Source organism: Lactuca saligna, chromosome 8 (assembly GCF_052625555.1).
Source record: "Lactuca saligna cultivar CGN05327 chromosome 8, ASM5262555v1, whole genome shotgun sequence".
Classification (NCBI taxonomy): Eukaryota; Viridiplantae; Streptophyta; class Magnoliopsida; order Asterales; family Asteraceae; genus Lactuca; species Lactuca saligna.
Window position 1 is genome coordinate 281,509,949 of NC_136424.1, and position 16,779 is coordinate 281,526,727.

A 16,779-nucleotide genomic window follows, 5' to 3' on the forward strand; every position below is an offset into this window, starting at 1 on the left:
AAGTTGTGGTTTGACCATTACCACGACGTGGCCCCCTGTTCTTTCGGTTTGTGTTTCGAAGCGTGGGGTGATGACTCCAACTTTGGAGAAAGTTCTGAGGCACAATCCATTTTTGATTAGTATCCAACTGATTCCAACCCTTGTCAATATTCTTGGGTTTTATGAATTCAATCTCATTTGGTTAATTTTTGAAGCAAAGAGTCGAATTTTACAAATTGGTCTAAAGAAAATATTTAATGCAATGGATGGATGGGCATCGAATTTATTAGAAGTTTATTAAGTTGGGAGTCCAGCTAAAGACTCTCACAAAAAGAAGCGCTTCTCGGGAGGCAACCCGAGTTTCACGTTTGCATTTTCTTTCCCTTTCTTTATTTTTCGTATTGTTTTTTTTTCATTTTTCTTCATTCATTCTACTTCTCTAAGTGCTTGAGGACAAGCTCTACTGAAAGTGTGGGGTGGAAAGGCTAAACAAAAGAATTAATATAGTAAAAATTGGCAAAATTTAAAATGTTTTCAACCTGAGACATCTACTCGGCGAGTATATTGGCTATACTCGGCGAGTAAATGTTCGTATACAGCCAAAAATGCATGACACGCGTGTCTACTCGGCGAGTAGATCCATTATACTCGGCGAGTAGACGGTTCAAACCCAGTAAATCAAAATCTGTAAAAATTACTTTTATTCAACATTTCATCCCCACACTCGCCGAGCATCTTCTCTCAGCCGCCGTAGTCAATTTTCTTCCTCTTTCTCTTAATTCAAGCAACAAGGTAACATCTTTACTCTTTAATTTTATGAAAGGTCCAATCTTTATCACATATCTCCCCATATTTGGTATATTTTCGGATTTGGGGAGTTTTCCCCAATTTTTAGGGCTTTGATTTACTCATGAATTAGAGGTTATTTGGAGTAATTTCTTCAAGATCTATGGTTAGATACACAATTACAACAAACCCCTATGAACAAATTGGACTATTACACAGATTATACAGATCCGGTTTCGATCTGTCCGAGTGTTCATACTACTCGGCGAGTATGGTCGTGTACTCGGCGAGTAGGTCCCACAAAGATGAAAATTTTTTCTGTTTTAATTATGGGGTGTTGTTTGTTGCTGTGTTTTTGGAATGTTTATGCAGATAGCATAGCAAGGAGAGGACATTCATCACGTGGAGGAGGCCATGGTGATATGCCATGGTTATCCTTTCAACACATCACCTCCAAATCCTCCAAAACCCGAGCCTTAAACAGGTTGGAAGCTCTGCGACAAAAGGAAATTCACTTGCCCACTGCAGTGGATTGGGGATGGATGGGCAATGTTGGCTTGGAAGAGGAACTTACACCATATTTGGTGAAAGACTGTAACTTGGGTTATGCCAACATCACTTGTGATGGTTGGTTGCAATTGTTTAAAATCCAAGAGCCCATCTACGCGGAGTTGTGTTGGGAATTCTTTGCTACCATTTCATTTCGAGGTGGTAGTGAGTATTACAACCCAAACACGGTTTCGTTTTCTTTGGGAGGAGAGCTGCGACAATGCAGCATGGTTGAATTCTCTTGGCGGTTAGGCATCTACGATCAAGACATAGCGATGACAGAATACTTTGAAGCCTTCTTGGAAAATACTCACAAAGAAATTCCCGAGGGGGTGGTGGCGTCAACACGGTGGAGTACAATTGCTAACCTGGTCTATATACCTTCCACTGCTCAAGAAGGTCATATCCGTTCTCCAATCCATCGACTTATTCACCGGTTCGTTGCGAGCACGATCATCATGCGAAAGGATGGGGATAAAGTTCCCACCCTTGATATCTTTTATATGTGGAGTATCATCACCCCCGATGTTTTTTGCAACCCCCCATATTGCATCACTAAATTTCTTGCGGAGGGAGCGGTTAAGGAAAAAATCAACTCGAAGATCAATGGGGGTATGTTCATTACTCGGCTTGCGCGATCATTTGGGATCTTGGAATTACCGCAAGCTCAAATGCTAACGGTTATCCAACCTCATCCGTTCAATACGGCACTCTATAGGAGGGCTCGGATAGTGGAAAAATTTGGTGATTCTTTTACGATCCCGAATGACGACGAGCCGACGGTCCCCGAGGAGCCGGGAAGGCGGGTTAGGCCGAGGAACGAGCGGGTACGAGAAGACCCACCGGTGATTCCGGTGGAGGATAACGAGGGGTGGAATCAAGTGGAGTATAGACGATATTTGGATGATATAGGACGAGGAGTTAATTACACCAATCAATCCTTCGACTATCTCTTCCAACAAATGCATATTGCCCCGCGACTGGGAGCCGGCTATCCTTACATCATGGATTGGGACGAAAGGATGCAAAGAAGGGGTGGAGAAGGAGGTAGTGGAGCTGGAGGAGCCGGGATGGACGAGGAAGAATGAAGATTTTATTTGTTTTTGTTTTTGTTTGATTATGATGTTTGTTTAAGACAATTGTGGACATGTGAACTTGGCTATGTGGTTTGAATTTTAGTGTTACTTTTAGTTTTCTTTTCAGGTATTGAAGCTAGGATGCATGCTATTTAGGAATGGTCAAGCGAGGAATGAGAACCTTTAGGAGTGCTTATGGAGTTTTGTTCCTAGGATCGAGTCCGTACGCATCGAGAGTTTATTAAAGTGTTGCTGTTTAGGAAGTTTACTGGAGAGTGCATTTATATTTGCATGTCAACACTAGAGTAAAGAGAGACAACGATTAGAAAATTTCTGGAATTATACGCTCTACTCGCCGAGTGCACTAATACTACTCGGCGAGTACATCTGCTTCTGCACGATCTGCTTTGTCCGACAACTTCTACTCGCCGAGTTTACTACCCTACTCGCCGAGTAGCCTGCTGCAGGAGGAGTTATTGATTTGTTCTGGCTACTTTTACATGCGCTATTCATACATTCTTTATGCATTATTACTGAGGCTTGTGAAACAACCCTTTTTCCTTGGAGTATTCGAGCTATCAACCACACGAGACGTATGACACCCGTGCCATGGATGAGCTGTTCCCATGGTTAAAGTCACTAGAAGAAGGAGTTGAAGAAGAGAGTGTCAACCTAGCGACTGCTACCCCAGGGGAGTTTGTTCCAACTTTCTCTCTATTTGCATTCTTTTTAGTTGTTATAATATGCAATGAGGGCATTGCATAAAATAAGTGTGGGGTAGGGGGTTAGTCACATCTTAGAACACTTAGAATCTTAATTTAGGCTAATTTTTAAATTTGTTGAATATTAAAATTGATTAGGTCTTAAATTAGAAAATTTTGGTAAAAAAAAGTTAGGATTCCATATTAGAATTGTGTTAATAATTGCATGAGAACCCAAATGTTTAGTTGAGCCTGTACACGTTCTAGTGCATTTGTGGCTTCCTTATTTCAGTGAAATCATGAGATAAAAACACGACCTTGCTTAGCCTGAGGGATGCAATATGTTTAGTAGCCTAAACCTGAAATGTATCCAGGAAATTTTTTATCATTAGCCAATAAAGGTTGAGATTGAGCGCCCCTGCTTAAGCATGTAGGGATTTGAGTGAAAGAAAAAAAAAAGAAGTGAGGTATACATGTAAAAAAAAAAAAAAGAGAAAATTACAAGAAAAATTGTAAGAATTTTGGAGCAAATGAAGTAAAGATCTGAAGATCAAAATTCCAAGGAATCCAAAGAGTTGAAGATACCAAAAATCAAACAACAAAGGTGGTGAATTCAAAGATATCCAAGATCAAATTATCAAGAAGTGAAGAATTCCAAAGAGCTCCATAGTGGTATCATAAATTGTAATTTTCTAGATTATGTATGCTTGGGTTGCTCAATTAAAAATACCTTGAGGGTAAAGAGGTTTTCTGAGGATGGATTCGGAGGGTTGCATAAAATGAGCATAGTTCGGGGTGAGTGGGCGAATGTTTATGAGGATTGTGAGTATTTGAAGTATGGGGGGTTTTTAGGAATTTTAGACACAAATGCATGCGTTGAGGTCTTGGCATAATGGCTGGGAAGGATTGGAGTTATTAATGTGATTTTAATGTGTTTAAAATATAGTTTTGCTTGGGGGCAAGCAAAAGTCAAGTGTGGGGTATTTTGATATGTGCATAATTAGTTAATTATTTAACATATATTCTTAGTTATTTTTGGTTAATTATGAAAATAATGTGGACAAAAGGTACTTAAAATGCTTTGAATTGTGTTTTCAGTCCAAAAGATATGCTTGGAGGCAAAGAGGAGAAAAGGGAAAGCAAGTGAAGATTAAAGAGTGAAAAGAAGGACCTACTCGGCGAGTACACGATGATATGCCAGAAGATAAATACGACTGCTAATCTAAAGACGGATAAGTATTGACCTACTCGGCGAGTTGATTCTGCTACTCGCCAAGTACCCTCTGTTTTGGGATATCTTTAAAAGACGAATCCTTATCTCATGGGACATAACTCCTGGCGAATTTTGAAGGATTAGCTGCGACTAAAAGGTTCAGAAGGCGCTGAGGAACCCTAAGCTTCAAGAGTTGGAAGAATTCAAGCAATTAGGTTAATTCTACCACTTAGACTTAGGAATTAAACATGTTTGCTTTCATAAACTTTGTTTTTATGCTTGTTTCTACTGCAACTATGAGCTAAACTCGTTTTTGTTTCTGTTTGGGGAATACCAAAGAACTCCTATGGTTTAATTATTGAATTTTGTTTAATTGTCTATTGGTGATTTATTAAATTAAGTTTGTTAAAGAACCTTATGTATTAATCACTACTATTTTCTATTAATTGGAAGGCAATTAGGTTGCATGAACATCACTTAATTGTTAACCTCATATGTCTATGTGAATGCTAAAACATATGCTTGGAAGTAATGAGTATGAAACTAAGATTAATAAGAAAATAGGAAGATTAATGTGTGAGCTTGTTTGAGAAACCATCAACAAGAGGTTAATTGAATTAATAACTTAATTGACCATTACAAATCTTATTTAATCCAAATAATTAATCTGGGGAATTAATTAGTTTAAACACTTGATCAACGCTTAAATTAGTTAATTGTCTAAGGGTTAGGAGTAATGAACATGAACCTAACTACTATCATTGGTAACCAATAGCAATTAATCTACCTTAACTTAAATAACCATAGGAGTGAATTGGTTGAACCTAAATAGAAACATCTTTATCAAATTTGGTGAATAGTTGTTGCTTTAGTTAATTAGTTAATTTAGTTTGTTTAAGTTTCTAGTCTTGCAAAACTAGAGAAAAACCCTTTACTTCTATTATTTGTTTTAGTTAAAATTAGCTATTAGTTTAATTACCCGTTCCCTGAGTTCGATACCTTACTTATCAATCTATACCACTTAAAGACAGGTTCACTGCCTTTGTGTGCTTAAATTATTAATAAAAAGTAGGGATAAAACTAGTTGGTTTTACACACATCAAGTTTTTGGCGCCGTTGCCGGGGAACGGTTCAAATAGTTAATTTTATTTGCTAATTGTTATCATTTTGATTTTATTGATTTTTTTATATATAGTTTAATTTTATTTGTTGATTAATTTTTTTGTTATTTAGTTTAATTTTTTATTTTTATTTTTATTTAATATGTATTTTCCAAATCTCGATGCTTTTGATGCTTTTCTTGAGGAAGTAGTACAAGAAATTGAGCAAGAAGATGAGGAGTGTGGATGAGATGAAGATTTGAAGAAATATGATAGATGGTTAGATAACATCTTGCCCAACACACAAGAACAATCTGAGTCACAAGAGCTAGAGTTAAAAGATGAAGAATTTAATCCAGAAAGAGATTTGGAGGAACTAGAAAGATTGCTAGCAGAGGGGTCAGATGAAGAACAAGAAAAACCTGAGTTGCAGGAACCAAGTTGTGGTTTGACCATTACCACGACGTGGCCCCCCTGTTCTTTCGGTTTGTGTTTCGAAGCGTGGGGTGATGACTCCAACTTTGGAGAAAGTTCTGAGGCACAATCCATTTTTGATTAGTATCCAACTGATTCCAACCCTTGTCAATATTCTTGGGTTTTATGAATTCAATCTCATTTGGTTAATTTTTGAAGCAAAGAGTCGAATTTTACAAATTGGTCTAAAGAAAATATTTAATGCAATGGATGGATGGGCATCGAATTTATTAGAAGTTTATTATGTTGGGAGTCCAGCTAAAGACTCTCACAAAAAGAAGCGCTTCTCGGGAGGCAACCCGAGTTTCACGTTTGCATTTTCTTTCCCTTTCTTTATTTTTCGTATTGTTTTTTTTTTTTTTTCATTTTTCTTCATTCATTCTACTTCTCTAAGTGCTGAGGACAAGCTCTACTGAAAGTGTGGGGTGGAAAGGCTAAACAAAAGAATTAATATAGTAAAAATTGGCAAAATTTAAAATGTTTTCAACCTGAGACATCTACTCGGCGAGTATATTGGCTATACTCGGCGAGTAAATGTTCGTATACAGCCAAAAATGCATGACACGCGTGTCTACTCGGCGAGTAGATCCATTATACTCGGCGAGTAGACGGTTCAAACCCAGTAAATCAAAATCTGTAAAAATTACTTTTATTCAACATTTCATCCCCACACTCGCCGAGCATCTTCTCTCAGCCGCCGTAGTCAATTTTCTTCCTCTTTCTCTTAATTCAAGCAACAAGGTAACATCTTTACTCTTTAATTTTATGAAAGGTCCAATCTTTATCACATATCTCCCCATATTTGGTATATTTTCGGATTTGGGGAGTTTTCCCCAATTTTTAGGGCTTTGATTTACTCATGAATTAGAGGTTATTTGGAGTAATTTCTTCAAGATCTATGGTTAGATACACAATTACAACAAACCCCTATGAACAAATTGGACTATTACACAGATTATACAGATCCGGTTTCGATCTGTCCGAGTGTTCATACTACTCGGCGAGTATGGTCGTGTACTCGGCGAGTAGGTCCCACAAAGATGAAATTTTTTTCTGTTTTAATTATGGGGTGTTGTTTGTTGCTGTGTTTTTGGAATGTTTATGCAGATAGCATGGCAAGGAGAGGACAGTCATCACGTGGAGGAGGCCATGGTGATATGCCATGGTTATCCTTTCAACACATCACCTCCAAATCCTCCAAAACCCGAGCCTTAAACAGGTTGGAAGCTCTGCGACAAAAGGAAATTCACTTGCCCACTGCAGTGGATTGGGGATGGATGGGCAATGTTGGCTTGGAAGAGGAACTTACACCATATTTGGTGAAAGACTGTAACTTGGGTTATGCCAACATCACTTGTGATGGTTGGTTGCAATTGTTTAAAATCCAAGAGCCCGTCTACGCGGAGTTGTGTTGGGAATTCTTTGCTACCATTTCATTCCGAGGTGGTAGTGAGTATTACAACCCAAACACGGTTTCGTTTTCTTTGGGAGGAGAGCTGCGACAATGCAGCATGGTTGAATTCTCTTGGCGGTTAGGCATCTACGATCAAGACATAGCGATGACAGAATACTTTGAAGCCTTCTTGGAAAATACTCACAAAGAACTTCCCGAGGGGGTGGTGGCGTCAACACGGTGGAGTACAATTGCTAACCAAGTCTATATACCTTCCACTGCTCAAGAAGGTCATATCCGTTCTCCAATCCATCGACTTATTCACCGGTTCGTTGCGAGCACGATCATCATGCGAAAGGATGGGGATAAAGTTCCCACCCTTGATATCTTTTATATGTGGAGTATCATCACCCCCGATGTTTTTTGCAACCTCCCATATTGCATCACTAAATTTCTTGCGGAGGGAGCGGTTAAGGAAAAAATCAACTCGAAGATCAATGGGGGTATGTTCATTACTCGGCTTGCGCGATCATTTGGGATCTTGGAATTATCGCAAGCTCAAATGCTAACGGTTATCCAACCTCATCCGTTCAATACGACACTCTATAGGAGGGCTCGGATAGTGGAAAAATTTGGTGATTCTTTTACGATCCCGAATGACGACGAGCCGACGGTCCCCGAGGAGCCGGGAAGGCGGGTTAGGCCGAGGAACGAGCGGGTACAAGAAGACCCACCGGTGATTCCGGTGGAGGATAACGAGGGGTGGAATCAAGTGGAGTATAGACGATATTTGGATGATATAGGACGAGGAGTTAATTACACCAATCAATCCTTCGACTATCTCTTCCAACAAATGCATATTGCCCCGCGACCGGGAGCCGGCTATCCTTACATCATGGATTGGGACGAAAGGATGCAAAGAAGGGGTGGAGAAGGAGGTAGTGGAGCTGGAGGAGCCGGGATGGACGAGGAAGAATGAAGATTTTATTTGTTTTTGTTTTTGTTTGATTATGATGTTTGTTTAAGACAATTGTGGACATGTGAACTTGGCTATGTGGTTTGAATTTTAGTGTTACTTTTAGTTTTCTTTTCAGGTATTGAAGCTAGGATGCATGCTATTTAGGAATGGTCAAGCGAGGAATGAGAACCTTTAGGAGTGCTTATGGAGTTTTGTTCCTAGGATCGAGTCCGTACGCATCGAGAGTTTATTAAAGTGTTGCTGTTTAGGAAGTTTACTGGAGAGTGCATTTATATTTGCATGTCAACACTAGAGTAAAGAGAGACAACGATTAGAAAATTTCTGGAATTATACGCTCTACTCGCCGAGTGCACTAATACTACTCGGCGAGTACATCTGCTTCTGCACGATCTGCTTTGTCCGACAACTTCTACTCGCCGAGTTTACTACCCTACTCGCCGAGTAGCCTGCTGCAGGAGGAGTTATTGATTTGTTCTGGCTACTTTTACATGCGCTATTCATACATTCTTTATGCATTATTACTGAGGCTTGTGAAACAACCCTTTTTCCTTGGAGTATTCGAGCTATCAACCACACGAGACGTATGACACCCGTGCCATGGATGAGCTGTTCCCATGGTTAAACTCACTAGAAGAAGGAGTTGAAGAAGAGAGTGTCAACCTAGCGACTGCTACCCCAGGGGAGTTTGTTCCAACTTTCTCTCTATTTGCATTCTTTTTAGTTGTTATAATATGCAATGAGGGCATTGCATAAAATAAGTGTGGGGTAGGGGGTTAGTCACATCTTAGAACACTTAGAATCTTAATTTAGGCTAATTTTTAAATTTGTTGAATATTAAAATTGATTAGGTCTTAAATTAGAAAATTTTGGTAAAAAAAAGTTAGGATTCCATATTAGAATTGTGTTAATAATTGCATGAGAACCCAAATGTTTACTTGAGCCTGTACACGTTCTAGTGCATTTGTGGCTTCCTTATTTCAGTGAAATCATGAGATAAAAACACGACCTTGCTTAGCCTGAGGGATGCAATATGTTTAGTAGCCTAAACCTGAAATGTATCCAGGAAAATTTTTATCATTAGCCAATAAAGGTTGAGATTGAGCGCCCCTGCTTAAGCATGTAGGGATTTGAGTGAAAAAAAAAAAAAGAAGTGAGGTATACATGTAAAAAAAAAAAAAGAAAAAATTACAAGAAAAATTGTAAGAATTTTGGAGCAAATGAAGTAAAGATCTGAAGATCAAAATTCCAAGGAATCCAAAGAGTTGAAGATACCAAAAATCAAACAACAAAGGTGGTGAATTCAAAGATATCCAAGATCAAATTATCAAGAAGTGAAGAATTCCAAAGAGCTCCATAGTGGTATCATAAATTGTAATTTTCTAGATTATGTATGCTTGGGTTGCTCAATTAAAAATACCTTGAGGGTAAAGAGGTTTTCTGAGGATGGATTCGGAGGGTTGCATAAAATGAGCATAGTTCGGGGTGAGTGGGCGAATGTTTATGAGGATTGTGAGTATTTGAAGTATGGGGGGTTTTTAGGAATTTTAGACACAAATGCATGCGTTGAGGTCTTGGCATAATGGCTGGGAAGGATTGGAGTTATTAATGTGATTTTAATGTGTTTAAAATATAGTTTTGCTTGGGGGCAAGCAAAAGTCAAGTGTGGGGTATTTTGATATGTGCATAATTAGTTAATTATTTAACATATATTCTTAGTTATTTTTGGTTAATTATGAAAATAATGTGGACAAAAGGTACTTAAAATGCTTTGAATTGTGTTTTCAGTCCAAAAGATATGCTTGGAGGCAAAGAGGAGAAAAGGGAAAGCAAGTGAAGATTAAAGAGTGAAAAGAAGGACCTACTCGGCGAGTACACGATGATATGCCAGAAGATAAATACGACTGCTAATCTAAAGACGGATAAGTATTGACCTACTCGGCGAGTTGATTCTGCTACTCGCCAAGTACCCTCTGTTTTGGGATATCTTTAAAAGACGAATCCTTATCTCATGGGACATAACTCCTGGCGAATTTTGAAGGATTAGCTGCGACTAAAAGGTTCAGAAGGCGCTGAGGAACCCTAAGCTTCAAGAGTTGGAAGAATTCAAGCAATTAGGTTAATTCTACCACTTAGACTTAGGAATTAAACATGTTTGCTTTCATAAACTTTGTTTTTATGCTTGTTTCTACTGCAACTATGAGCTAAACTCGTTTTTGTTTCTGTTTGGGGAATACCAAAGAACTCCTATGGTTTAATTATTGAATTTTGTTTAATTGTCTATTGGTGATTTATTAAATTAAGTTTGTTAAAGAACCTTATGTATTAATCACTACTATTTTCTATTAATTGGAAGGCAATTAGGTTGCATGAACATCACTTAATTGTTAACCTCATATGTCTATGTGAATGCTAAAACATATGCTTGGAAGTAATGAGTATGAAACTAAGATTAATAAGAAAATAGGAAGATTAATGTGTGAGCTTGTTTGAGAAACCATCAACAAGAGGTTAATTGAATTAATAACTTAATTGACCATTACAAATCTTATTTAATCCAAATAATTAATCTGGGGAATTAATTAGTTTAAACACTTGATCAACGCTTAAATTAGTTAATTGTCTAAGGGTTAGGAGTAATGAACATGAACCTAACTACTATCATTGGTAACCAATAGCAATTAATCTACCTTAACTTAAATAACCATAGGAGTGAATTGGTTGAACCTAAATAGAAACATCTTTATCAAATTTGGTGAATAGTTGTTGCTTTAGTTAATTAGTTAATTTAGTTTGTTTAAGTTTCTAGTCTTGCAAAACTAGAGAAAAACCCTTTACTTCTATTATTTGTTTTAGTTAAAATTAGCTATTAGTTTAATTACCCGTTCCCTGAGTTCGATACCTTACTTATCAATCTATACCACTTAAAGACAGGTTCACTGCCTTTGTGTGCTTAAATTATTAATAAAAAGTAGGGATAAAACTAGTTGGTTTTACACACATCAAGTTTTTGGCGCCGTTGCCGGGGAACGGTTCAAATAGTTAATTTTATTTGCTAATTGTTATCATTTTGATTTTATTGATTTTTTTTATATATAGTTTAATTTTATTTGTTGATTAATTTTTTTGTTATTTAGTTTAATTTTTTATTTTTATTTTTATTTAATATGTATTTTCCAAATCTCGATGCTTTTGATGCTTTTCTTGAGGAAGTAGTACAAGAAATTGAGCAAGAAGATGAGGAGTGTGGATGAGATGAAGATTTGAAGAAATATGATAGATGGTTAGATAACATCTTGCCCAACACACAAGAACAATCTGAGTCACAAGAGCTAGAGTTAAAAGATGAAGAATTTAATCCAGAAAGAGATTTGGAGGAACTAGAAAGATTGCTAGCAGAGGGGTCAGATGAAGAACAAGAAAAACCTGAGTTGCAGGAACCAAGTTGTGGTTTGACCATTACCACGACGTGGCCCCCCTGTTCTTTCGGTTTGTGTTTCGAAGCGTGGGGTGATGACTCCAACTTTGGAGAAAGTTCTGAGGCACAATCCATTTTTGATTAGTATCCAACTGATTCCAACCCTTGTCAATATTCTTGGGTTTTATGAATTCAATCTCATTTGGTTAATTTTTGAAGCAAAGAGTCGAATTTTACAAATTGGTCTAAAGAAAATATTTAATGCAATGGATGGATGGGCATCGAATTTATTAGAAGTTTATTAAGTTGGGAGTCCAGCTAAAGACTCTCACAAAAAGAAGCGCTTCTCGGGAGGCAACCCGAGTTTCACGTTTGCATTTTCTTTCCCTTTCTTTATTTTTCGTATTGTTTTTTTTTTTTTCATTTTTCTTCATTCATTCTACTTCTCTAAGTGCTGAGGACAAGCTCTACTGAAAGTGTGGGGTGGAAAGGCTAAACAAAAGAATTAATATAGTAAAAATTGGCAAAATTTAAAATGTTTTCAACCTGAGACATCTACTCGGCGAGTATATTGGCTATACTCGGCGAGTAAATGTTCGTATACAGCCAAAAATGCATGACACGCGTGTCTACTCGGCGAGTAGATCCATTATACTCGGCGAGTAGACGGTTCAAACCCAGTAAATCAAAATCTGTAAAAATTACTTTTATTCAACATTTCATCCCCACACTCGCCGAGCATCTTCTCTCAGCCGCCGTAGTCAATTTTCTTCCTCTTTCTCTTAATTCAAGCAACAAGGTAACATCTTTACTCTTTAATTTTATGAAAGGTCCAATCTTTATCACATATCTCCCCATATTTGGTATATTTTCGGATTTGGGGAGTTTTCCCCAATTTTTAGGGCTTTGATTTACTCATGAATTAGAGGTTATTTGGAGTAATTTCTTCAAGATCTATGGTTAGATACACAATTACAACAAACCCCTATGAACAAATTGGACTATTACACAGATTATACAGATCCGGTTTCGATCTGTCCGAGTGTTCATACTACTCGGCGAGTATGGTCGTGTACTCGGCGAGTAGGTCCCACAAAGATGAAAATTTTTTCTGTTTTAATTATGGGGTGTTGTTTGTTGCTGTGTTTTTGGAATGTTTATGCAGATAGCATGGCAAGGAGAGGACAGTCATCACGTGGAGGAGGCCATGGTGATATGCCATGGTTATCCTTTCAACACATCACCTCCAAATCCTCCAAAACCCGAGCCTTAAACAGGTTGGAAGCTCTGCGACAAAAGGAAATTCACTTGCCCACTGCAGTGGATTGGGGATGGATGGGCAATGTTGGCTTGGAAGAGGAACTTACACCATATTTGGTGAAAGACTGTAACTTGGGTTATGCAAACATCACTTGTGATGGTTGGTTGCAATTGTTTAAAATCCAAGAGCCCGTCTACGCGGAGTTGTGTTGGGAATTCTTTGCTACCATTTCATTCCGAGGTGGTAGTGAGTATTACAACCCAAACACGGTTTCGTTTTCTTTGGGAGGAGAGCTGCGACAATGCAGCATGGTTGAATTCTCTTGGCGGTTAGGCATCTACGATCAAGACATAGCGATGACAGAATACTTTGAAGCCTTCTTGGAAAATACTCACAAAGAACTTCCCGAGGGGGTGGTGGCGTCAACACGGTGGAGTACAATTGCTAACCAAGTCTATATACCTTCCACTGCTCAAGAAGGTCATATCCGTTCTCCAATCCATCGACTTATTCACCGGTTCGTTGCGAGCACGATCATCATGCGAAAGGATGGGGATAAAGTTCCCACCCTTGATATCTTTTATATGTGGAGTATCATCACCCCCGATGTTTTTTGCAACCTCCCATATTGCATCACTAAATTTCTTGCGGAGGGAGCGGTTAAGGAAAAAATCAACTCGAAGATCAATGGGGGTATGTTCATTACTCGGCTTGCGCGATCATTTGGGATCTTGGAATTATCGCAAGCTCAAATGCTAACGGTTATCCAACCTCATCCGTTCAATACGACACTCTATAGGAGGGCTCGGATAGTGGAAAAATTTGGTGATTCTTTTACGATCCCGAATGACGACGAGCCGACGGTCCCCGAGGAGCCGGGAAGGCGGGTTAGGCCGAGGAACGAGCGGGTACAAGAAGACCCACCGGTGATTCCGGTGGAGGATAACGAGGGGTGGAATCAAGTGGAGTATAGACGATATTTGGATGATATAGGACGAGGAGTTAATTACACCAATCAATCCTTCGACTATCTCTTCCAACAAATGCATATTGCCCCGCGACCGGGAGCCGGCTATCCTTACATCATGGATTGGGACGAAAGGATGCAAAGAAGGGGTGGAGAAGGAGGTAGTGGAGCTGGAGGAGCCGGGATGGACGAGGAAGAATGAAGATTTTATTTGTTTTTGTTTTTGTTTGATTATGATGTTTGTTTAAGACAATTGTGGACATGTGAACTTGGCTATGTGGTTTGAATTTTAGTGTTACTTTTAGTTTTCTTTTCAGGTATTGAAGCTAGGATGCATGCTATTTAGGAATGGTCAAGCGAGGAATGAGAACCTTTAGGAGTGCTTATGGAGTTTTGTTCCTAGGATCGAGTCCGTACGCATCGAGAGTTTATTAAAGTGTTGCTGTTTAGGAAGTTTACTGGAGAGTGCATTTATATTTGCATGTCAACACTAGAGTAAAGAGAGACAACGATTAGAAAATTTCTGGAATTATACGCTCTACTCGCCGAGTGCACTAATACTACTCGGCGAGTACATCTGCTTCTGCACGATCTGCTTTGTCCGACAACTTCTACTCGCCGAGTTTACTACCCTACTCGCCGAGTAGCCTGCTGCAGGAGGAGTTATTGATTTGTTCTGGCTACTTTTACATGCGCTATTCATACATTCTTTATGCATTATTACTGAGGCTTGTGAAACAACCCTTTTTCCTTGGAGTATTCGAGCTATCAACCACACGAGACGTATGACACCCGTGCCATGGATGAGCTGTTCCCATGGTTAAAGTCACTAGAAGAAGGAGTTGAAGAAGAGAGTGTCAACCTAGCGACTGCTACCCCAGGGGAGTTTGTTCCAACTTTCTCTCTATTTGCATTCTTTTTAGTTGTTATAATATGCAATGAGGGCATTGCATAAAATAAGTGTGGGGTAGGGGGTTAGTCACATCTTAGAACACTTAGAATCTTAATTTAGGCTAATTTTTAAATTTGTTGAATATTAAAATTGATTAGGTCTTAAATTAGAAAATTTTGGTAAAAAAAAGTTAGGATTCCATATTAGAATTGTGTTAATAATTGCATGAGAACCCAAATGTTTAGTTGAGCCTGTACACGTTCTAGTGCATTTGTGGCTTCCTTATTTCAGTGAAATCATGAGATAAAAACACGACCTTGCTTAGCCTGAGGGATGCAATATGTTTAGTAGCCTAAACCTGAAATGTATCCAGGAAATTTTTTATCATTAGCCAATAAAGGTTGAGATTGAGCGCCCCTGCTTAAGCATGTAGGGATTTGAGTGAAAGAAAAAAAAAAGAAGTGAGGTATACATGTAAAAAAAAAAAAAGAGAAAATTACAAGAAAAATTGTAAGAATTTTGGAGCAAATGAAGTAAAGATCTGAAGATCAAAATTCCAAGGAATCCAAAGAGTTGAAGATACCAAAAATCAAACAACAAAGGTGGTGAATTCAAAGATATCCAAGATCAAATTATCAAGAAGTGAAGAATTCCAAAGAGCTCCATAGTGGTATCATAAATTGTAATTTTCTAGATTATGTATGCTTGGGTTGCTCAATTAAAAATACCTTGAGGGTAAAGAGGTTTTCTGAGGATGGATTCGGAGGGTTGCATAAAATGAGCATAGTTCGGGGTGAGTGGGCGAATGTTTATGAGGATTTTGAGTATTTGAAGTATGGGGGGTTTTTAGGAATTTTAGACACAAATGCATGCGTTGAGGTCTTGGCATAATGGCTGGGAAGGATTGGAGTTATTAATGTGATTTTAATGTGTTTAAAATATAGTTTTGCTTGGGGGCAAGCAAAAGTCAAGTGTGGGGTATTTTGATATGTGCATAATTAGTTAATTATTTAACATATATTCTTAGTTATTTTTGGTTAATTATGAAAATAATGTGGACAAAAGGTACTTAAAATGCTTTGAATTGTGTTTTCAGTCCAAAAGATATGCTTGGAGGCAAAGAGGAGAAAAGGGAAAGCAAGTGAAGATTAAAGAGTGAAAAGAAGGACCTACTCGGCGAGTACACGATGATATGCCAGAAGATAAATACGACTGCTAATCTAAAGACGGATAAGTATTGACCTACTCGGCGAGTTGATTCTGCTACTCGCCAAGTACCCTCTGTTTTGGGATATCTTTAAAAGACGAATCCTTATCTCATGGGACATAACTCCTGGCGAATTTTGAAGGATTAGCTGCGACTAAAAGGTTCAGAAGGCGCTGAGGAACCCTAAGCTTCAAGAGTTGGAAGAATTCAAGCAATTAGGTTAATTCTACCACTTAGACTTAGGAATTAAACATGTTTGCTTTCATAAACTTTGTTTTTATGCTTGTTTCTACTGCAACTATGAGCTAAACTCGTTTTTGTTTCTGTTTGGGGAATACCAAAGAACTCCTATGGTTTAATTATTGAATTTTGTTTAATTGTCTATTGGTGATTTATTAAATTAAGTTTGTTAAAGAACCTTATGTATTAATCACTACTATTTTCTATTAATTGGAAGGCAATTAGGTTGCATGAACATCACTTAATTGTTAACCTCATATGTCTATGTGAATGCTAAAACATATGCTTGGAAGTAATGAGTATGAAACTAAGATTAATAAGAAAATAGGAAGATTAATGTGTGAGCTTGTTTGAGAAACCATCAACAAGAGGTTAATTGAATTAATAACTTAATTGACCATTACAAATCTTATTTAATCCAAATAATTAATCTGGGGAATTAATTAGTTTAAACACTTGATCAACGCTTAAATTAGTTAATTGTCTAAGGGTTAGGAGTAACGAACATGAACCTAACTACTATCATTGGTAACCAATAGCAATTAAT